Source organism: Bombina bombina, chromosome 7 (genome assembly GCF_027579735.1).
Source record: "Bombina bombina isolate aBomBom1 chromosome 7, aBomBom1.pri, whole genome shotgun sequence".
Taxonomy (NCBI): domain Eukaryota; kingdom Metazoa; phylum Chordata; class Amphibia; order Anura; family Bombinatoridae; genus Bombina; species Bombina bombina.
The window spans coordinates 27639362-27662710 of record NC_069505.1 but is presented as its reverse complement, the minus strand read 5'-3'; the positions used below and the strand labels follow the sequence as shown (position 1 = coordinate 27662710).

The following is a 23349-nucleotide window of genomic DNA, read 5'->3' as shown; positions in this document are numbered from 1 at the left end:
AGGAGGTAACTGGGTATAAACATGCATTAAAACAATATTGCAGGATTAAAGGTTGTGCTGTAGAGCCTATTCCTGACAATTGATAAAGCTTTAGAGATCATGGTATAGAAAGATATATATTTAACCAGGTGCAGCTACTTTGTTAGCAAGCATTGGTTCTTACCTCCTACAGTAAAGTGTAATTGTGCCTATTACGTGTGGAGCACCACCCGGCCCCCAGTGGTGCAACCACACAGAACAGATAGACAGGAGGAACAAAAATGCCTTTGTTACAAGGCTAGACTGTAAGTAAAGCTAGCCATATTGTTGTAGAATAAAAACTGTGTGGTGTTATAATAAACAACATAAATGAAACTGGTAATTATCAAATCGTTTGTCACTGCCCATTCCTGGGAGATGTGTAACTCTTGAGAAAGTTCAGATCTCTATGATACTATTTGTTTAGGCTAATCTCCTGGAGAGGACAGGTTAATTTGATACATGTAGCTGGACTGTATAATAGAAAGGAAAGGATAAGGTGCCTGCAAGATATCTAACCCTTCACTATCTAATAAAAGGTAACAGTACATGTGCATTAACTGGGTGCAAGTATGAGAGACTGAAATAAGCTGCATAAATATTGAAAATTATCATGTAAACTTATACATTTCTAAACAAGGTGTGATGAATACTATTTCTATCACTCAAAATGCTCAGGGACACAAAATATATTCTTATAGGGGTAAGCCCACGGAACCAATGCCAAACAACAAAATTATAATATACTAAAGGGAGAATCCACTGCCATGTGGCACAACAGCTGGTGGACTATGCACATCAACTCACAATAAGTATACATGTATTTATATCGTTCATGGGGCCATACCAAGTAGGAGAATAAAAATGGCTAGTGTTCAACATATAGTGTCCCCAGCAATTAATCAATATGTATAAAGGGCAGTAACTGGAACAAACTTTAGATCTATTACAAAAGATCCTCCAAAACTATAAGACAGATAACACTTTATGAAACAAGTTATAAGCCATATTAGGAAATTAGATAATTGTATTGGCACATAAAAAATGCTCATTTTAGCCAACACCACAGCGGTTCTGTTTCTTCTCTGGCTCCCGCATCAAACTGTCAATTATGCCGCAAAACAGGCTGTCAAAGTCCAGTGTGACACAATCACAGGGAGGAACAATCAAAGCTGTACTTAGGGGTCTGTAATGCTTGGGGATATATTCTTGGGTCCAACGTTCATTTTCTCTCTCAGTAACAGCAGAGCAGAAAGGTTGCATAATCTCCTTCAGATAAATCCTGTACTCTTTATAATTTTCTTGCCGCTGGATCAGAGAAGTAGGGTCTTGTTGAGTGCAACAGACTCCCAATGCTGTGACCTCCTGAATAGGTGGGAAGTCTGATTTTAGGGATGCCTCTTTTTTTGCATCTACTGCCCTTTCACCCGCCACTAGTGAGCTTGCATCTAGTGGTTGTTGAAGTCGGTAGTGTGGGCTATGTATCTAGGGCCAGCGTGAGGGAGTGCCCTGGTTCTCTGCAGTTGCGGGTGCATGCTTGGTGTTAGTGTCAGCACCGCGTCCAGTGTAGATATTGTTGGCTTCATAGTCCGGTGGGTATAAGATGGAGGACAATATATATATAAAGTGTTCTTTTAGACTCTGAAAGTGCTCATCCACAAGCTGTTGTGTGTGTTGTTCCCCGGCCTCTATTGCTTCCATAATGCTGATACCATATGTCTACTGTCTATATTGGTTAGTTAGGTTCGGTAACTATTTCTTTGAGAATAGCCGGTATAGATCCAGAACCTCTCCAAGCTATGATATGTGGAAGACAGTATTGTAAGCCAAAAGTCTTAGCCAAGAAAGGGTATAGTAGCCCAGGCCTATAGGTAGAATGGCGGATCTTACCACATGGTGTCATTGAAAGGTGTATGCCAACTGCATATCTTCAAAGTAAGGTATCTCAATAGGTTAAGTGTGTCCCTAGAGTCTTTCTAGAGTAGTAGTATAGATGTAAAGCTTATATTAATGGTTTAGTTCAGTAATATAGCAGGAGCTCCACAAAAACACGTCTGTATGCATCAATAGCTGGCTCCGTCCCCCATCATTAATCTCTTCAAGACTTCAAGAGAATAATGATGATCACCCAAGGCAGAAAAAACAATTGCATTATTATGAGTCACTCAAATACTGATATATGCTGAATCAAAATAATCAGAATATATCAGTATGTGACATGTGAGTGACTCATGACAGTATCAGCAGAATATATCAGTAGTAACAGTAAGTGACTTAAAATGACAGTCAGTATGTGACATGTGAATGATGATGACTGATGACTGATGACTGACTGACTCATTTTAAGAATTTATGATAATCATTCTATTCTGATTAGGGAAGAATTGGATTACTTGATACTGTGAGCCAGCAATAATATTTTTTTAACCAAACAGTTGTTTACCTGCTGTCACAGTATACTAGATAGACTGTTCTGTTAATAATTGTGAGTGATGATCATCATGACTGACTCATTAAGAATGGTAATCACAATCATTCATTCTGTTGTATTGGGAAATATAGACCTAACCATCATCTTTAAACTGAGCCAAGTTATTTTTTCACTCCTCTGATATCATCTTGTGCACAGTGACAGATCACCTCAGTAAATAAAGGTGTTTAGCTATAAAAATGCCCCTAATACTCACTCATACACTTTCTCAGTCACAGAGAAACCAGAGTTCTGGCACACCAAGTTTAAACAGATTATATATTTGTCAGAGTTTTTTTCCCCTACTTTGTTTGCCATGTGCTGTTGGCAGCCATTTTACTCACCTCTCTTGCTGACTCTGGTGCATACTGTGGGATGCTGCTCATTTCCTGCACTTCCTTTTATGGCCAGACTGGTGTACATCATCTGTGTGAGACAGGATGCAGTCTCAGAATTGTGATGTCATCAATTATTATTTAAAGGGCCTCTGTTCAGTATGCTTTGCCCTTGCGTTGTCTCAGACCTGTTTGTGAGAGCTCCTGTGTATAACCTGGCTGTCTGACGTCCCTCCTGGTTCCTGATCCCTGGCTTGTTCCTGACTTTGCTGTTCTCCTTGTTCCTGATTCATGCTCGTTTGACTACTTGCTTTGGCTCCTGACTCGGCTCGTCTGATTATTCGCTTTGGCTCCTGACTCAGCTCATCTGACTACTAGCTCTGGTTTTGAATCCTGGCTTGTTATTTGACTTGTGGACTTTATATTATTTCTTGCTATTAATAAAGGTGTGATTATTTTTGCACTTCTCATCTCAGTCTGATTCCTGGCATCCTGACATTACGCAAGGGCCATGAATCCTGATGGTGCTAATAATTCACCTTTAACTGCCATAATTTCCAGGATGGATGAACAGGATCACCGCTTGGATCAATTTGCACTAGACCTGCAAATACTGCTGACTCGCACTGCACATTTGGACCAAAGTGTCCCACAAGTTATGGGTGCTCCTGTTTCCGTTGCTGCACCTAGTCCTACCAGGAGCATGTCCAGCTCTGCACCTCTACCTCAGTGATATGGAAGTAATCCTAATCAGTGCAGAGGGTTTTTGAACCAGGTGGGCATTTACTTTGAGATGTTACCTCAGGCGTTTCCCTCTGACAGAGCTAAGGTGGGATTTCTAATCTCGTTACTCTCTGACACAGCTCTTGCCTGGGCTAATCCCTTGTGGGAGACTAATAAACCTGTGATTTCAAATTACCCTGAATTTTTGGCCTCCTTTCGAAGGGTATTTGATGTTCCGGCTTGCTCCTCCTCTGCTGCTAAAACGACTCATGTCCATTCAGCAAGGTACAAGATATGTTGCTCAGTATGCCATTGAGTTCCGCATGCTTGCTGCAGAGGTAGGTTGGAACAATAAAGCCCTTGTTGCCGTCTTCTTTCATGGGCTTTCTGATGCGATTAAAGACGAAGTTGTTGCCAGAGATTTACCAGAGGATCTCGAGGCATTGGTGTCTTTTTTAGCCTAATTGACATCAGACTCAGAGAGAGACCCTCTTTCAATGAGTGCTTGCAGAAGCCTCCTTTTCTGTTGTCTCCTACGTGTTTGTTCCCACCCATGCCTCCCTCTCCTCACATGACTCCTGGTCCCGAGTCACCAGGTACTGCTGAGCCTATGCAGTTGGGATTCACGCATCTCTCCATGGTGGAGAGGGCCTTTAGGAGGAGGGAGGGGCTCTGCCTATATTGTGGGTTACAGGGCCACCTTTTGAAGTCTTGTCCTACACGGCCGGGAAACGCTCACACTTAAGGTCCTGTTAGGGTCAGACCTTGGGTGGTTTATCCTCGTCCCCGGAACCGCTAAAGGAGAAACCTTTGGTCACGGTTGTCCTTTCCTGGGTGGACTCCTCCATAGTCACCCAGGCTCTTGTTGACTCCAGTGCTGCAGGCTATATCATTGACAGTGCTTTTGTATCAAAGCACTCCATTCCTGTTTTGCCTCGGTCTGTTCTGCTTGCTATTGAGGCCATTGATGGCAGGCCCCTTCAGCCCACACTTGTTACTCACAAAACTGCTCCGTTATCCATGGCTGTTGGGGCTCTCCATTTTGAAACCTTCCAGTTCCAGGTGATAAACTTTCCACATTTTCTGGTTGTTCTGGGTTATCCCTGGCTCCAAAAACACAATCCCAGTCTCAACTGGCGCAGGTCCAAAATGTTGTCGTGGTCTCCGCAATGTATTTCCACTTGTTTTCTAGTTAAAGTCTTGTGCACTTCTTTGGTATCTCAATTGCTAGAGTTCCTAGATGTTTTTGACAAGGTGCATGCCGGTACGTTGCCTCCTCACCGGTCTTATGATTGTGCCATAGACCTGCAACCGGAGCCATTCCTCCTAGGGCCGGGTTTACCCTCTGTCTGTTGCGCAGAATTGTGCTATGGAGGAGTATGTTGCCGATGCTCTGTCGTTGGGGATCATCCGCAAATCCTGCTCTCCTGCAGGGGCTGGCTCCTTCTTTGTGAAGAAAAAGGATAGCAAGTTAAGACCATGCATTGATTATAGGGGTCTTAATCATCTTACCATTTAGAATGCTAACCCTATTCCGCTCATTACAGAACTCTTTGACTGCTTCAAGGGAGCTACGGTCTTTACTAAACTTGATTTGAGAGGAGCATACAATCTCGTTAGGATCAAGGAAAGCCACGAATGGAAAACAGCATTTAACACCAGGAGTATCTTGTAATGCCCTTTGGCCTATGTAATGCTCCTGCTTTTCCAGGAATTTATTAATGATGTCCTATGAGATATGTTGCAACAGTGTGTTGTGGTGTACTTAGACGACATCCTCATACACTCACCCACACTTGAGGCTCATTTTTCTGATGTTACACGGTTCTTCAGAGACTACGTGAGAACGGCCTGTTTTGTAAACTTGAGAAATGTGAGTTCAATCAGACTCAAGTAACCTTCCTAGGTTATATTATCTCTGTTGCAGGGTTCTCCATGGATCCTGACAAGTTATCTGCAGTTCTGCAGTGGCCTTGCCAAGTTGGTCTTCGGTCTATTCAACGTTTTATGGGGTTCACCAATTATTATAGAAAGTTTATTAAAAACTTTTCTTCCTTGGTCAAACCTATCACAGACATGACCGTAAAGAGAATGATACACTACATTGGTCACCTACTGCCATTAAGGCCTTTGATAGTCTTAAGACTGCCTTTGCTGCCACTCCAGTTCTGGCTCATCTTAACCCTGTCCTGCCTTTCATTCTTGAGGTTGATGCGTCTGAGATTGGAGTAGGTGCCCTTTTGTCTCAACGTCCTTGCCTGACGGTTCCATGCATCTGTGTGGTTTCTTCTCTAAGAAATTGTCTCCAGCGGTGTGCAATTATGAAATTGGCGACAGGGAATTACTGTCCATAATTTTGGCACTCAAGGAATGGAGGCATCTTCTCAAGGGTACTAGGGTGCCAGTGCTCATTCTTACTGACCTCAAGAAATTAACTACTTTATCTGAAGCAAAACGTTTGTCGCCCCGACAGGCCAGATGGGCGCTATTTTTGTCTCGGTTTAATTATGTGGTCTCCGACCTGCCTGGTAGTAAGAATGTTAGGGCTGATGCCCTGTCTCGACAATTTTTGCCTCTGTCCAAGGAGGAGTCTGTAACCACTCCAGTTATACCTCCTGACCATATTTTGGCTACCATACATACTAATTTTACTTCTCCCTTGGGGGAGGAGATCCTGGCTGCACAAACCAATGCACCTCCTGAGAAACCTAGTGGTAAGTGTTTTGTTCCTGAGAATCTTCAAACTAAACTTTTGCACACTTACCACTATCCTAAAGCCGCCGGTCACCCAGGCAAGAACCAAATGATTTGGTCTGTCACTCGATAATTCTGGTGGCCAGGTCTTCGTTCTGATGTTGCTGCTTATGTTGCCTCTTGCTCAGTTTGTGCACAGAATGAGACTACTTAAAGTCTTCCTGTGGGTCTTCTTCAACCTATTGCTAATGGTGAGTATCCTTGGACTCATCTTTCCATGGTCTTCATTGTCGAGCTCCCTGTTTCCGATGGCAATACTGTTATCCTTATGGTGGTTGACCATTTTTCTAAAATGTCACATAGCATTCTCTTGAAGAAGTTGCCTACCGCTCAGGAGCTTGCTTCAATTTTTGTCTGGGAGGTTTTCCGTTTACATGGGTTACCCAAGGAGATAGTGTCGGACCAGCGTAACCAGTTTGTCTCTAGATTTTGGCATTCTTTTTGTGCTCAAATGGGGATCCAGCTTTCCTATTTCTCGGCATATCACCCTCAATCCAATGGGGCTGCGGAACCGGTCTAATCAAACTCTGGAACAGTTCCTCTGTTGCTATATCTCAGATCACCACAATAATTGGTCTGAACTGTTACCTTGGGCAGAGTTTGCTCGTACTAGTGATATTCATGCTTCCTCCATGTTATTCCCGTTCATGGCGAATTATGGGTTTCAACTATCCTTGTTGCCCGATTCATTCATGTCTCAGGGTATTCTGGGCTTTGGAGGAGCATCTCTGGAAACTCTGTTCCACATGGGTGCAGATTCAGGATTGCTTTCATCGTTCTATGCAGAGCCAAAAGTTCCAGGCTGATCGTAGGCATCTGCCTGCACCTTCCTACCAGGTTGGTGAGAGAGCTTGGCTGTCCTCCCGCAACTTGAACCTTTGTGTGCCTTCCAATAAAATGGATCCCCGTTATGTTGGTCCTTTTCGAATACTCTGATGGGTCAATCCTGTGGCCTATGCTCTTGACCTTCCACCTGCAATGCGCACCTCCAATGTTTTTCATGTCTCCGTCTTGAAACCATTGGTTTGTAATCAGTTTACCACTGTGTTGCCTTGCCCCCAACCTATCTTTGTTGACAACCATGAGGAGTATGAGGTCAGCAGCATTATTGACTCTCATATGTCCAGGGGCCACGCACAGTATTTGGTTCACTGGAGGGGCTACGGTCTGGAGGAGGGTTCCCTCCTCTGATGTTTAGGCTCCCGCCCTCCTCTGTGCCTTCCATGCCTGTTTCTCCAATAAGCCTTTTGTCCTCCCGCAGGGGAAGGGTCATTAAGGGGAGGGTACTGTCAGGGTTTTATTTCCCTGCTTTGTTTGCATATGTTGCTGGCATCCATTTTACTCACCTCTCTTGCTGACTCTGGTGCATACTGTGTGATGCTGCTCATTTCCTGCACTTCCTTTTATGGCCAGACTAGTGTACATCATCCGTGTGAGACAGGATGCAGTCTCAGAATTGTGATGTCATCACTTATTATTTAAAGGGCCTCTGTTCAGTATGCTTTGCCATTGTGTTGTCTCAGACCTGTTTGTGAGAGCTCCTGTGTATTACCTGGCTGTCTGTCGTCCCTCCTGGTTCCTGATCCCTGGCTTGTTCCTGATTCCGGCTCGTCTGACTACTTGCTTTGGCTCCTGACTCGGCTCTTCTGACTACCAGCTCTGGTTTTGTTTCCCTGCTTGTTATTTGACTTGTGGACTTTTTATTATTTTTTGCTATTAATAAAGGTGTGATTATTTTTGCACTTCTCGTCTCAGTCTGATTCCTGGCATCCTGACAATATTATATTTACTGTAGGCAGGCAAGAATATCAGAAACAGTTGAATGAGTATGAGTTGGGATTATTTACTGTATAAACCAGCCCAGCAGTATAATTTTAACCAACAGCTTACCTGCTGTCACACTCACAGTAAACTTTTTTTTTTACCTGCTGGCTGCTGCGTAACCGGGCTGTCCCTGTCTGACTTACACTCCGGGTAGACAAGTGGTTTTTTTGTTTCCAATTCCAAGCTTCCCGCCCACACCACCCCACCCCATCCAGCAACAACCCACCAAATGGAGAGAAGATTGTGTGGGAGGGGCGGGCTTTGGTGGTGGGTGCACGTTCATGGCTGCGGCGGCGGGTGCACACTTAAGTGTGTTATAAGTACACACTGACAGTGTAACACTGTGGAGAGAAGGCACTAGGGATATCCTGAACCATTAAACTTATTGGTAGAGTGTCCTGTGTCAGGGCAGGGTGTTGAGGCTGATTGTGGTTACAGGGGGGGCCATATCTGCCCATGCTCCTGCCACCATTACACTCCGCTGATAACCAAGACTCCCCTGAACCGTATGCACCACTGCTCCCACCAGTGCTCCTCCCCTCTGAGTGCCAGGCTTCACACCTGTACCCGTTACTGCTCCTGACAACTGACCTGTTGTGCCTCCCAATTCCAGCGCAGTCATCTGCTCCTCACCACTGACGTCACTCGTCCTGGACCGCCGCCTCCTCCCGCTGTCACTCACAACCCCCATGGAGCCTGATCGCTCCATCGGTCCTCCGGTCCTGCTCACGCCTCCTGAAAGCCTCCCTGCATCACGCCTCCTGCTCCCAGAGTCTCTCCTGGTCCCGAGTTATGGGCAAAGCCATTCAGGCAGATGGGACCTCCACACAGGCTACAATGTCAACTCAGCCTGCTCTTCACCACCACCCGCCGTATCTGCACCTCCGGCACCGCTGCCTGCATTCCCATCCTCAATTCGCTGCTGCAGACACTCTACGCCTCGCAACCATACCAGCTCCTGCACCCTTTCCAAAATTAACTGCACCTCCATGTTAAGCTCCTCTTCCCGCTCAACTGCTAACAGCTTCTGCTGTGCCACCTTTTTATCTCTTCCTGTCACTCCCAGCTCCACCCCACTCTGAAGCTATAGTGGGGTCAAAAACCCTTCCAGGCAACTCTTATTCCAGGGTTGCCTAGATGTTAATACCATGAAAACCCAAAGCAAAAATGTATAGTAATGGGAAGCAACTGAAATGGTGTCAATTGCTTAAGCTTAGTTGAAGCTGGTACTTACTGTAATGAAGGCAAGCTGGTTAGTTATAAATTACAGTTGTGTGGTGTTTTTACTTTATACAATTTTAAATCCATAACTTGAGGTATTGTGGCATATGATGGTCTGACAAGCTCTGTAATTGGGCTTTTATTAGTGACACCTCACGTAACATGCACCACACCAATAGGAGTCAGTGGTCAAGGAAGACAGTCAAATCATATTTTATGATAAACAACTAAGAAACATTTAATGGCTGCTATAACCACAATGAAAACAGGCTACTCAATGTTGTTTTTTATTTCAAAAGCTAAGATAGCTTCAATACCCATGTTATGGTGAATCAGAACACATGTAAAATACCTTACAATACTGTAATAGCACCACGTTGCCTCCAAGCCATCCTATACTGCAGGAATGCCAACATTCTCTATCACTGACACTCCATATCACTAGTCACGACTCTCACTAGACACTTGACTTACTGGGAAAAATGCCCCCGCACTTTGCACTATGTGCACACTCTTGGCTCTCTATACCGCTCTGTCCATACTGCTCTGCTACTCAGAGGCGTAACAAGAAACCACAGGGTTCGGGTGCAAGAATCCAAGAAGGGCCCCCCCAAAATAATTATTAATTTGCATAATAACCAAAAACTGCACAACAACAACACAATGCAATAGCACTTAGCCTAAACTCCAACTGAGAAATAGATTTATTTCTGACAATTTTTAAAAAAGTTATGTCTATTTCAAATCCCCTTCTATCCTGTGATAGCCATCAGCCAATCACAAAAGGGTGCATATATATGTATATGATGTCAGTTCTTACACATGCTCAGTAGAATCTAGTGACACAAAAAGTGTACATATAAAAAGACTGTGAACATTTTGTCAATGGATGAAAATTGTAAAGTTGTTTACAATCGCATGCAACTGACCCTTTAATGTCCCCAACTCAATTAAATTATTTTGTTATTAAGAATGACAATCAGTTTAGAAATGGACTTAATCATTTTTAAAATATTATATTAGCCTAAAGCCTTTTATCTGCTAAACTAGGGAAGCAGTGGTCTTATAAATAAATATAAGGCTGTGACTGTGTGACAAGCAGTTTAGAAATGGAATGGTTAATGTTTTAAAAATATATTTGCCTAAGGCCAGACCATTCCTAAACTGCTTGCCACACAGTCACAGACTTATATTTATTTATAAATAAATTTATTTACTTATATTTATTGTGCCCCCTTGAGTGGTGACGATTAATTGTTACCAGGTTTGCATTTGATATTTATTTATAAGACCACTGCTTCCCTATTTTAGCAGATAAAAGGCTTTACGCTAATATAATATTTTAAAATCATTAAGCAGCCCAATACATGTTTATATATGCAGCGTACATATCAGCACTTAAGCACCTCATTACAAAAGGTCTGCACACACAATAAATGTTTATATATGCAGAGTACATATCAGCACTTAAGCACCTCATTACAAAAGGTCTGCACACACAATAAATGTTTATATATTCACAGTATATATCAGCAATTAAGTGCTGCATTACATAAGCTCTGCACATACAATAAATGTTTATAAATGCACAGTATATATCAGTAATTAAGTGCTGAATTACATAAGGTCTGCACACACAATAAATGTTTATATATGCACAGTATATATCAGTAATTATGTGCTGTATTACATAAGGTCTGCGCACACAATAAATGTTTATATATACTGTATATACACAGTATATATCAGTAATTAAGTGCTGAATTACATAAGGTCTGCACACACAATAAATGTTTATATATGCACAGTATATATCAGTAATTAAGTGCTGCATTACATAAGCTCTGCACATACAATAAATGTTTATAAATGCACAGTATATATCAGTAATTAAGTGCTGAATTACATAAGGTCTGCACACACAATAAATGTTTATATATACTGTATATACACAGTATATATCAGTAATTAAGTGCTGAATTACATAAGGTCTGCACATACAATAAATGTTTATATATGCACGGTATATATCAGTAATTAAGTGCTACATTACAATAGGTCTGCACACACAATAAATGTTTATATATGCACAATATATATCAGTAATTAAGTGCTGCATTACATAAGCTATGCACATATAACAAATGTTTATATATGCACAGTATATATCAGTAATTAAGTGTTGTATTATATAAAGTCTGTACACACAATAAATGTTTATAAATGCACAGTATATATCAGTAATTAAGTGTTGTATTATATAAAGTCTGTACACACAATAAATGTTTATATATGCACAGTATATATCAGTAATTAAGTGCTACATTACATAAGATCTGCACACACAATAAATGTTTATATATGCACAGTATATATCAGTAAATAAGTGTTGTATTACATAAGGTCTGCACACAAAATAAATGTTTATATATGCACAGTATATATCAGTAATTAAGTGCTGCATTACATAAGATCTGCACACACAATAAATGTTTATATATGCACAGTATATATCAGTAATTAAGTGCTGCATTACATAAGGCCTGCACACAAAATAAATGTTTGTATATGCACAGTATATATCAGTAATTAAGTGACTCATTACAAAAGGTCTGCACACACAATAAATGTTTATATATGCACAGTATATATCAGTAATTAAGTGACTCATTACATTAGGTCTGCACACACAATAAATGTTTATATATGCACAGTATATATCAGTAATTAAGTGACTCACTACAAAAGGTCTGCACACACAATACATGTTTATATATGCACAGTATATATCAGTAATTAAGTGCTGCATTACATAAGGTCTGCATACACATTAAATGTTTATATATGCACAGTATATATTAGTAATTAAGTGCTGCATTACATAAGGTCTGCACACACAATAAATGTTTATATATGCACAGTATATATCAGTAATTAAGTGCTGCATTACATAAGTTCTGCACACACATTAAATGTTTATATATGCACAGTATATATTAGTAATTAAGCGCTGCATTACATAAGGTCTGCACACACAATAAATGTTTATATATGCACAGTATATATCAGTAATTAAGTGACTCATTACATAAGGTCTGCACACACAATACATGTTTACATATGCACAGTATATATCAGTAATTAAGTGCCACATTACATAAGGTCTGCACACACAATAAATGTTTATATATGCACAGTATATATCAGTAATTAAGTGCTACATTACATAAGATCTGCATACACAATAAATGTTTATATATGCACAATATATCAGTAATTAAGCGCTGCATTACATAAGGTCTGCACACACAATACATGTTTACATATGCACAGTATATGACCCCAGCCCCCCTGTAATAAATTATTCCTGCAATAAATTATTCCCCCAGCCCCCCTGCAATAAAATGATGCCCCCAGCCATAAATGATGCCCCCCCCTCCCCAGCAATAAATTATTCCCCCAGCCCCCCTGCAATAAAATGATGCCCCCATCCATAAATGATGCCCCCCCCCTCCCCAGCAATAAATTATTCCCCCAGCCCACCTGCAATAAATGATGCCCCAAGCAAGGAACAGTAAAGTCATAATTAGACAGAACATACAATTTTAAACTATCCAGTTTACTTTTATTGTTTAATTTGCTTCTTTCTCTTGTTATCCTTTGCTAAAAAGTTTATCTTGGAAAGCTCAGGAACAGCAAAGAACCTAGGTGGCTGCATATATAGACCGATTGACATTGGCTCACACATGTGTTCAGTTAGAAACCAGTAGCGCATTGCTGCTCCTTCAACAAATGATACCAAGAGAATGAAGTACATTTGATAATAGAAGTAAAATAGAAAGTTGTTTAAAATGGTATGCTCTGTCTAAATCATAAAAGAAAAATTTTGGGTTTTATGTCCATTTAAGGCTGTTACAAGGGCAGGAACATATCTCTTAAAGGGACAGTCTAGTCAAAATTAAACTTTTCATGATTCAGATAGGGCATGCAATGTTAAACAACTTTCCAATTTACTTCTATTATCTAATTTGCTCAATTGTTTAGATATCCTTTGTTGAAGAAATAGCAATGTACATGTGTGAGCCAATCACACAAGGCCTTTATGTGCAGCAACCAATCAGCAGCTACTCAGCATATCTATATATGCTTTTCAGCAAGTGATATCAGGAGAATGAAGCAAATTAGATAATAGACGTAAATTAGAAAGTTGTTTAAAATGACATGCTCTTTCTAAATCATGAAAGAAAAAAAAAAATTAGGTTTCATGTCCCTTTAAGTTATCATTTTTAAAGTTGCAATGCAGCAGCACAATTTTTTCATTGTGATTTTCACTTCAGAAATTGATTTTATTGAATCTAGGCTATTAACCCATCAGGTTCAAAATCAAAACAAACAGATGAATTAAACATTTTTCTTGCAAACATTCTGACATGGTTAAAAAGTGCTCTTTCATATGCACAACAAAATCTATTACATTTAATATTGCTTCAATTCATTGTTTTACATCAATAATGTGCAAATACTGCAACAAAAGGTTATTAGTATCTATACACCCTGTGCTATAAAATGACTATCTATATAAAGCATCTCTGTATGGCCCCCAGCTGGAATCACACAGTGCTGGAAATGTATATTAGGTCACTAAACCCAATGTTTTTCTTTAATGATTCAGATAGAGCAGCAGTTTTACGCAACTTTCTAATTTACTCCTACTATCAATTTGTCTTTGTTCTCTTCCTATCTTTATTTAAAAAGTAGCAAGAGAACTGACTTACTCCTTGGTCGGTGCCAAACTCCCACTCTGCTGCGACTCCCACTCTCTCTGCTGTGCACCTGCTCTGCTCCTACCTCCTCCTCACGGTTCGCCTCTCCTCCACTGACTGTCTGACTCACGTGGGGGACGGTCATGATCCTCTCACTGCTCCTCCTCCCCTCTCACCACCAGTCACCGCCCTCTTAGCCATGCAGGAGCTGAATAATTGGAGAATAATAGTATAATCCTCCAATCATTCAAATCGTAGCATGTGTAACAGCCGCCCACTCGCCCAGTGCCTGTCACTCACCTGTGCCCGGGCAAAAAATTGCGCCCATAATATTAAAATAAAAAATGGGACAAAAAAAAAATAAAAAAAAAAAAAAAAAATTTTTTGTTTGTTTGAACCGGCGCGGGAGGGCCCTATATGGCCGCCTCACTCGCCTCGCCCTAAGGCCTGCTCTGTGTGTAATGTGAGTGTGGTGTGTAATGTTTGTGTCTATGTACAGTGTGTAGGTGTGTGTAATGTGAGTGTGGTGTGTAATGTTTGTGTGTCTGTACAGTGTGTAGGTGTGTGTAATGTGAGTGTGGTATGAAATGTTTGTGCCTATGTGTATAGGTGTGTGTAATCTGTGTGTGTAATGTTTGTGTGTCTGTACAGTGTGTAGGTGTGTGTAATGTTTGTGTCTATGTACAGTGTGTAGGTGTTTGTAATGTTTGTGTCTATGTACAGTGTGTAGGTGTGTGTGGTGTGTAATGTTTGTACCTATGTAAAGTGTATAGGTGTGTGTAATGTGAGTGTGGTGTGTAATGCTTGTGTCTATGTACAGTGTGTGTGCGTGTGTGTAATGTTTGTGTGTCTGTACAGTGTGTAGGTGTGTGTAATGTTTGTGTCTATGTACAGTGTGTAGGTGTGTGTAATGTTTGTGTCTATGTACAGTGTGTAGGTGTGTGTAATGTTTGTGTCTATGTAAAATGTGTGTGTGTAATGTTTGTGTCTATGTAAAATGTGTGTGTGTAATGTTTGTGTCTATGTACAGTGTGTAGGTGTGTGTAATGTTTGTGTCTATGTACAGTGTGTAGGTGTGTGTAATGTTTGTGTCTATGTACAGTGTGTAGGTGTGTGTAATGTTTGTGTCTATGTACAGTGTGTAGGTGTGTGTAATGTTTGTGTCTATGTACAGTGTGTAGGTGTGTGTAATGTTTGTGTCTATGTACAGTGTGTAGGTGTGTGTAATGTTTGTGTCTATGTACAGTGTGTGTGTGTAATGTTTGTGTCTATGTACAGTGTGTGTGTGTAATGTTTGTGTCTATGTACAGTGTGTAGGTGTGTGTAATGTTTGTGTCTATGTACAGTGTGTGCGTGTAATGTGTGTGTGTGTGTGTGTGTGTAATGTTTGTGTGTCTGTACAGTGTGTAGATGTGTGTAATGTTTGTGTGTATGTACAGTGTGTAGGTGTGTGTAATGTTTGTGTCTATGTACAGTGTGTGTGTGTAATGTTTGTGTCTATGTACAGTGTGTAGGTGTGTGTAATGTTTGTGTCTATGTACAGTGTGTGCGTGTAATGTGTGTGTGTGTGTAATGTTTGTGTGTCTGTACAGTGTGTAGATGTGTGTAATGTTTGTGTCTATGTACAGTGTGTGTGTGTAATGTTTGTGTATTTGTACAGTGTGTAGGTGTGTGTAATGTTTGTGTATTTGTACAGTGTGTAGATGTGTGTAATGTTTGTGTGTATGTACAGTGTGTGTGTGTAATGTTTGTGTATTTGTACAGTGTGTAGGTGTGTGTAATGTTTGTGTCTATGTACAGTGTGTGTGTGTAATGTTTGTGTATTTGTACAGTGTGTAGATGTGTGTAATGTTTGTGTGTATGTACAGTGTGTGTGTGTAATGTTTGTGTATTTGTACAGTGTGTAGATGTGTGTAATGTTTGTGTGTATGTACAGTGTGTGTGTGTAATGTTTGTGTATTTGTACAGTGTGTAGATGTGTGTAATGTTTGTGTGTATGTACAGTGTGTGTGTGTAATGTTTGTGTATTTGTACAGTGTGTAGGTGTGTGTAATGTTTGTGTCTATGTACAGTGTGTGTGTGTAATGTTTGTGTGTATGTACAGTGTGTAGGTGTGTGTAATGTTTGTGTCTATGTACAGTGTGTGCGTGTAATGTGTGTGTGTGTGTAATGTTTGTGTGTCTATACAGTGTGTAGATGTGTGTAATGTTTGTGTCTATGTACAGTGTGTAGGTGTGTGTAATGTTTGTGTCTATGTACAGTGTGTAGGTGTGTGTAATGTGAGTGTGGTGTGTAATGTTTGTAACCAATAAAGACTTTAGTAATCCTCAGAGTATTCCTAACAAAAAACAGGATGTAAGTGTGCAGATAGCTTGAACCAAGAAATAAACCTCTGTGATACCCTTGCAGCTTCAGTGGGTTTACGGAAAGGCAGGTGATATACAATGTTCACTCACCCCGCAGCCTCTAGCGGTCGCCTCTTATGCTCGCCTTTCTTCTGTAAGTAACTTGCAAGCTTCCTCCCAGGGAAACAAAGATCTTACCTAGTGACATGAACCTCCTAAACCTGCTCCGCTCTCACCCACTTCCACACTCGCGGTTGCCGCTCCGTTAGGTTATTGCTGCTTGTTAGCCTGCTCTCTAGGAACCCATGCTTCTGCACACTTCCTCTTCCGTCGCTCACTCTGTGTTTCTGGAACCAAATAGCAAACTCCTCCGTGTTTGCAAAGCCAACGAAATAGAACAAATAATAGGTCCAGATCCACTTAAAAGGTAAACTCCTTTATTTCGATACTTCAATGCTAAATATACTCTGAGCATTACTAAAGTCTTTTTTGGTTGATTATGTTACCTCCTAGTATTACTCTGAGACATCCATATAATAAAAAGAATTAAGGGAGAGTTCATCTCTATATCTATATGAATTACTAAATAATATTTATTAGAAGTATACATACAGTATCATCACTTTCACAATGGAGACGCACACAGACTTTTACTCGCTTAAGACTACAGACGAATGGGATATAGACAACCTAGACCTGGAGGAATTGTTTAATAATGACGCTGAGACTAAAACTAACCGTTCTGTTCCAGACTATGGAAAGACTTAAGATAAAGGAGCCGAGAATGCGACTAGATAACTGGCTTTTTGATAAACACATAACAAGAGGAATGGTGCCAAGAGGCATAAGGCTAAGAAAGTTCCCATCTTTTGAAGTGGAAAACAAGGAATTCATAATGGAATGGAACAGTATTTTAACAGAATGAGCAATACGATTGATGGGACTGTTGATTAAATTTAAAATGGAACAGATTGCTAACTTGAAAGATGAAATCATAAAAATACAAGTTGAAATGAATAAATTTAAGGAAGTTTCTGAATATGCTACCTATGATACCATGCTGCAAGAGGCAGTAGGAGAAGCTAGAAAACTAGTGGTTAATATTAAGCACACCAAGTTTCTAAGAGATAGTAAGGACTATGCTAATGATAGGGTATATCTCTGGCATAAAAGAGCAAGGAGAATAAATAGAAGACCAGATAGAGGGAATATACTAGAGAAAAATGGAGCTAGTGAAGAAGACCAACCACAGAAAACTTTACATTTTAAAAAAAAATCAAAGATGGCAAAAACAAGGACAAAATAAAAATAAAGGTAATAAAAAGGTCATTTTCAGTGATACAGAACAGAAAGAGAAGGAAGACCCAGTATTTGAAACAGATTTCATAACGTCAGAAGAATTTTCACAGTCAGAGCCTCAGGATAGGGAGAGTACTGTATCTGTTAAAGAAACACCTAAAGCTAGGCTGAAAGTATTAACAATAGCCACAGATAGTATTAAAGAACCAGAGCAACAGGTTTTCAGAGCAACAGGTTTTCAGAGCAACAGGTTTTCAGAGCAACAGGTTTTTCAGACAATCACCCCACACCAAAACTTTTTTTGTTTGTTCATGATTTTTCCCATTTCTATACTATAGTTAAACACGCGCTCCCACTATATGGACAAATTCATTACCAGTTATAAATTAAATACACCAGCTATGCCACCTAAAATAAGAGACAGGAAGACTAGAACTAGCGCCGACCACTCAGCAAACTTATCTCCGTTAGTTAACATGGTAGTCACATTGAGGAAACCCCAAGACACTGTGAAACAAATCATTGACCTTATGATCCCACAATTTGAAGATCTTGAAACGGAAATATCAAATCTCGCTAATGAGGTTAAACATTTTACACATAGGCTAAACAAAGCAAAACAGCGTATATCAGATCTAGAAGACATAAATGTTCAACAAGCAGCTACTATCCAGGACCAATCAGCACAGTTCGTAAATATCCAGTATAAATAGAATGAGCTCGAAGATCGAAATAGGCGTAATAACGTCAGAGTAATAGGTTTACCTGAAACCTCTGATTTCTGTGATCTCATTCAATTTATACCAAGGGCTTTGCTTCTGGCTTTGGGTATTGATCCCAGTTCTCTCCCGCTGGCAGTTAAAAGGGCTCACCGCATAGGTAGTGATGTCGCGAATAGTTCGCCGGCGAATAGTTCCCGGCGAACATAGCATGTTCGCGCTCGCCACTGCGGGCAAACATATGTGATGTTCGATCCGCCCCTATTCGTCATCATTGAGTAAACTTTGACCCTGTATCTCACAGTCTGCAGACACATTCCAGCCAATCAGCAGCAGACCCTCCCTCCCAGACCCTCCCAGCTCCTGAACAGCAGCCATTTTAGATTCATTCGGAAGCTGCATTGCTAGTGAGAGGAGGGACAGTGCAGCTGCTGGTGATTTAATAGGGAAATTGATAACTAGGCTAGTGTATTCAGTGTCCACTACAGTCCTGAAGGACTCATCTGATCTCTGCTGTATGCACAGCACCCCAAAAAGCTATGTAATATAATTGCAGTTGCCTGTGTAATCTAATTGCAGTTGCCTGCCTGCCAAGCCACTTGCCCAGTGCCACCACTCATATCTGGTGTAACAGTAGTGTAAATTTAAAAAAAAAACGTTTTTGACTGTGAAACATCAGTCTGCTAGTGTAATCTAATTGCAGTTGCCTGCCTGCCTGTCTGCCTGCCAGCGTGTGTGCCAGGCCCACTTGCCCAGTGCCACCACTCATATCTTGTGTAACAGTAGTGTAAATTAAAAAAAAAAACTTTTTTGACTGTGAAACATCAGTCTGCTAGTGTAATCTAATTGCAGTTGCCTTCCTGCCAGTGTGTGTGCCAGACCTACTTATCCAGTGCCTTACCACTCATATCTGGTGTAACAGTAGTGTAAATTTAAAAAAAAAAAAAACTTTTTTGACTGTGAAACATCAGTCTGCTAGTGTAATCTAATTTCAGTTGCCTGCCTGTCAGCGTGTGTGCCAGACCCACTTGCCCAGTGCCACACCACTCATATCTGGTGTAACAGTAGTGTAAATTTAAAAAAAAAAAAACTTTTTTGACTGTGAAACATCAGTCTGCTAGTGTAATCTAATTGCAGTTGCCTGCCTGCCAGCATGTGTGCCAGGGTCACAGCATATACTGTGCCCACTTGCCCAGGCCCCCCACTCATATCTGGTGTAACAGTAGTGTAAATTAAAAAAAAAAAAAACTTTTTGGACTGTGAAACATCAGTCTGCTTGTATAATCAAATTGCAGTTGCCAGCGTGTGTGCCAGGCCCACTTGCCCAGTGCCACCACTCATATCTGGTGTAACAGTAGTGTAAATTTAAAAAAAAAACTTTTTTGACTGTGAAACAGTCTGCTAGTGTAATCTAATTGCACGTGCCTGCCTGCCAGTATGTGTGCTAGGCCCACAGCGTATACTGTGCCCACTTACCCAGTGCCCCCACTCATATCTGGTGTAACAGTAGTGTAAATTTAAAAAAAAAAACTTTTTTGACTGTGAAACATCAGTCTGCTAGTGTAATCTAATTGCAGTTGCCTGCCTGCCAGCGTGTGTGCCAGGCCCACTTGCCCAGTGCCACCACTCATATCTGGTGTAACAGTAGTGTAAATTTAAAAAAATAAAACTTTTTGGACTGTGAAACATCAGTCTGCTAGTGTAATCTAATTGCAGTTGCCTGCCTGCCAGTGTGTGTGCCAGGCTCACAGCGTATACTGTGCCCACTTGCCCAGTGCCCCCACTCATATCTGGTGTAACAGTAGTGTAAATTTAAAGGGACACTCAGGTTAAATTAAATTTTCATGATTCAGATACAGCATGTAATTTTAAACAACTTTCCAATTTACTTCCATTAAAAAAAAAATGTGCACATTCTTTTATATTTACATTTTTTGAGTCACCAGATCCTACTGAGCATGTGCAAGGATTCACAGACTATACGTATATGCATTTGTGATTGGCTGATTGCTGTCACATGGTACAAGGGAAGTGGAAATATACGTAACTTTGAAATTTGTTATAAAAAAATCTACTACTTATTTGAAGTTCAGACTAAGTGCTATTGCATTGTCTTGTTATCTTGCATTTGTTGATTATGCAAATCTAATGTGTTGACTGGTCCTTTAAAAAAAAAAAACTTTTTTGACTGTGAAACATCAGTCTGCTAGTGTAATCTAATTGCAGTTGCCTGCCTGCCAGCGTGTGTGCCAGGCCACTTGCCCAGTGCCCCCACTTAACAGTAGTGTAAATTAAAAAAATAAAACTTTTTGGACTGTGAAACATCAGTCTGCTAGTGTAATCTAATTGAAGTTGCCTGCCTGCCAGCGTGTGTGCCAGGCTCACAGCATATACTGTGCCCACTTGCCCAGGGCCCCCACTCATATCTGGTGTAACAATAGTGTAAATTAAAAAAAAAAAACTTTTTTGACTGTGAAACATCAGTCTGCTTGTGTAATCTAATTGCAGTTGCCTGCCTGCCAGCATGTGTGCCAGGCCCACTTGCCCAGTGCCACCACTCATATCTGGTGTAACAGTAGTGTAAATTTAAAAAAAAAAAAACTTTTTTGACTGTGAAACATCAGTCTGCTAGTGTAATCTAATTGCACTTGCCTGCCTTCCAGCGTGTGTGCCAGACTCACAGCGTATACTGTGCCCACTTGCCCAGTGCCCCCACTCATATCTGGTGTAACAGTAGTGTAAATTTAAAAAAAAAACTTTTTTGACTTTGAAACATCAGTCTGCTAGTGTAATATAATTGCAATTGCCTGCCTGCCAGCGTGTTTGCCAGGCCCACTTGCCCAGTGCCACACCACTCATATCTGGTGTAACAGTAGTGTAAATTAAAAAAATAAAACTTTTTGGACTGTGAAACATCAGTCTGCTAGTGTAATCTAATTGCAGTTGCCTGCCTGCCAGCGTGTGTGCCAGGCTCACAGCATATACTGTTCCCACTTGCCCAGGGCCCCCACTCATATCTGGTGTAACAGTAGTGTAAATTAAAAAAAACAAAACGTTTTTGACTGTGAAACATCAGTCTGCTAGTGTAATCTAATTGCAAAAGATATCAATCCTGAGATTGATGGAGTGTACACCTGAATAGCACTCTTCCCCTATTTAGTAATGGCAAAAATTGGAGCAGGTGTAGAGGTCAGGATTGGGAGGAGTATGTGACGATATATTAAAATATAACTTTTATTAGACAATTAAAAATAAAAAGCAACAACACACACAATAAACATATATACTTTATTAAAATCACAGGATAGGGTCTGGGTAAGTTCTCTCCGTGAATCACGGGAGATAGGAGTGGTTGTGATAAATGTTTAAGAGAGCCTGAATGTCAATGAGACATCAGGGTATTCTCTTAAAAATATATATTATTTCGATATTGGTAGCACTGGCTCAGTATCAGTAGATACGCTAATTGGCTTGGATATTCTGTGTGTAATTTATAACTTGCGGTGGAATTCAATTTTTATATTTATAAAATTGAATAATGGTAGTGCAACTTTCAAATATTCTCTTAGAAATCTGTCTGAAATTTATATAGAATCAAGTATTCTTGGCTTGGAAACATAGGATAGTTGCTTAATGGTATAGTGCTGTTCGTGCTATATTTTTATGTTGGATGTAGCAACTGTAGCTTGTTCAGACCCAAATTCTGTTGCAATAATTTTCCAAGTTATTGAATTTATATCCCCCTATGTTTGTTTCATTTGCACACTTATCACTGTCTTGTATATTTTTTGGTTACAGTGCTGCTGCAAGATAGCTGCTCCTCGTAAGGCTGGCTTAGTATTGCTTATGCTAATAGTTTTCTGTTTGAACGTATTATCGTATTCAATACTCGATATTTTTAAAGGCTATATGCTGGTCTTAAATAGACCGTTTGCAATATTGGTTATATACTACAGCTCAATGTTTCTTAACCGCCAGTTTGTGGTCAGCTTAGTCAACTTAGTCTTGCTTCAGCTGATGGTTGTCTGGTTTAAACGTATTTACCGTATTCTATACTGAGTATTTTCAAAGGCTGTGTGCTGATTTTAAATAAACATTTACACACTTATCACTGTCTTATGTATTTTTTGTTGGAGTACTGCTACAAAATAGCTACTGCTCATAAAGCTGGCTTAGTATTGCTTATGCTGATAATTTTCTGTTTGAAAGTATTATCGTATTCGATACTAGATATTTTTAAAGGTTATGTACTGGTCTTAAATAGACCGTTTGCAATATTAGATATATGCTAAAGCTCAATGTTTCTTAACCGCTAGTTTGTAGTTGGCTTTATCTGCTTCGTCTTGCTTCAGCTGATGGTTGTGTGGTTTGAACGTATTTGCCGTATTCTGTACTGAGTATTTTCAAAGGCTGTGTGCTGATTTTAAATAAACAGTTTGCGGTTTTGGGTATATGCTAGTTGCGGTTCCTTATTTCTTACCCGCCTGTCTATAATCAACACTAAGCCCTTGCTGAGAGTGCTAGTACAATTTTAAATAACGTTACTGGATTAACCCCATTCAGAGGTTAATATACTTATTATTGTGCACAACCACAATTGTAATAACTATAAAGACTACCATTTCCTGCTAATTAAAAAATGCTAACATGCATTAAACAAACGGTTCCCTAATCTAATTGCACTTGCCTGCCTGTCAGCGTGTGTGCTAGGCTCACAGCGTATATTGTGCCCACTTGCCCAGTGCCCCCACTCATATCTGGTGTAACAGTAGTGTACATTTTTTAAAAAAAACTTTTTTGACTGTGAAACATCAGTCTGCTAGTGTAATCTAATTGCAGTTGCCTGCCTGCCAGCGTGTGTGCCAGGCCCACTTGCCC

The 23349-nt window shown here is 40.3% G+C and overlaps 1 protein-coding gene across 2 annotated transcripts in view; it reads right to left on the bottom strand.

The window, feature by feature from the left end:
* Window positions 1-14257, bottom strand: part of LOC128665795 (beta-1,4 N-acetylgalactosaminyltransferase 2-like) — a 325846-nt gene extending 311589 nt beyond the window's left edge. For both annotated transcript variants that reach the window (XM_053719997.1, XM_053719998.1), the window contains exon 1: window positions 14121-14257. The gene's annotated coding sequence lies outside the window, so the exon portion shown is untranslated. The remainder of the gene's footprint in view (window positions 1-14120) is intronic.
* Window positions 14258-23349: the final 9092 nt, after the last annotated feature.